This window comes from Schistocerca cancellata, chromosome 1 (genome assembly GCF_023864275.1).
Source record: "Schistocerca cancellata isolate TAMUIC-IGC-003103 chromosome 1, iqSchCanc2.1, whole genome shotgun sequence".
Classification (NCBI taxonomy): domain Eukaryota; kingdom Metazoa; phylum Arthropoda; class Insecta; order Orthoptera; family Acrididae; genus Schistocerca; species Schistocerca cancellata.
Window position 1 is genome coordinate 599,660,954 of NC_064626.1, and position 1,429 is coordinate 599,662,382.

Here is a 1,429-nt window from a genome sequence, read left to right on the forward strand (position 1 = left end):
CAGTGCAGTGTACAGTACCGCCATTGCTATCGACCGTTGTATCGACCATCGTATCGTACAGGCTTTTGTTTTGTTTGGTTAGAACAGCTCAGTGTCAGTTAGACCGTTAGTGAAAGAGCGCTTCGATTTCCTGCTGCTACTAAGCTGAGTACACCGTTCGTTTGTTGCATATTTTTACGAGCTTAAAACAGGAGCGTCTGCAGTAATGGATAGGAACTGTGATTGTTGTGTACAGATGCAAGCCGAGTTCGCGACCCTTCGCTCACAGCTCCAGGCTGCGTTGGCGTTGGCGGCACACAGCTTGAGGCGGCTGCCAAGGGGCTTCACTGTGGGGAATCGAATGCGGGGATGCCTATGGGGGATCGAATGCGGGGATGCGAGGGACGTCGAGCACGTCCAACGTTTCCTCCGATCGACCCACTGCTGTGACCGTCCTGGGTACTGCCTTCACTGAGCTTGACCCCTCATCTATGGTCGAGTGGGAGATCGTTCCAAAGTCTGGCAGGCAGCGAAAAACTTTCCGAGGGGCTGTCGTAGGGCCTCCCCAGTTCGTTTGACGAACAGGTTTAAGGCGTTATCTGTGGCTGACGATGTCTCTGACCTGGTTGCAATCGTCCACACTGTTCCAGAGGAAGCTCCTCGGCCTGCAAGGTCTGGGCATTCACAGAGGGTGGGTTTGCTGGTAGTTGGGAGCTCCAACGTTAGGTGCGTAATGGGGCTCCTTAGGAACATGGCTGCCAAGGAGGGGAAGGAAGCCAGTGTGCACTCCGTATGTATTCCGGGGGGGAGTCATTCCGGATGTGGAAAGGGTGCTTCCGGATGCCATGAAGAGTACAGGGTGCAGCCAACTGCAGGAGGTGGCTCATGTCGGTACCAATGACGTGTGTCGCTTTGGATTGGAAGAGATTCTCTCTGGTTTTTGGCGGCTAGAGGAAATGGTAAATACTGCCAGTCTTGCTTCCGATATTAAGGCGGAGCTCATCATCTGCAGCATCGTCGATAGAACCGACTGTGGTCCTTTGGTGCAGAGCCGAGTTCAGCCGGTTGCAGGCGGTTCTGTGACCGTGTAGACTGCAGATTCCTTAATTTGCGCCATCGGGTGGTGGGTTTCCGGATTCCGCTTAATAGGTCAGGAATCCACTATACACAGGAAGCGGCTACACGGGTAGCGGGGGCTGTGTGGAAGGGACTGGGCAGGTTTTTTAGGTTAGAGGGTCTCAGGGAACCACAGAAGGGGCGTCCGTCTAAAAGTGAGCAGGTAAAACATAGTAAGGTAGTTGTAGAAACGGTTGGTATTGTAGCTGTAAATTGTCGTAGCTGTGTTGGGAAAGAACCAGAGCTCCAAGCCCTAATAGAAAGCACTGAGGCTCAAATAGTTGTAGGTACAGAGAGCTGGCTAAAGCCGGAAATAAGTTCAGCCGAAATTTTT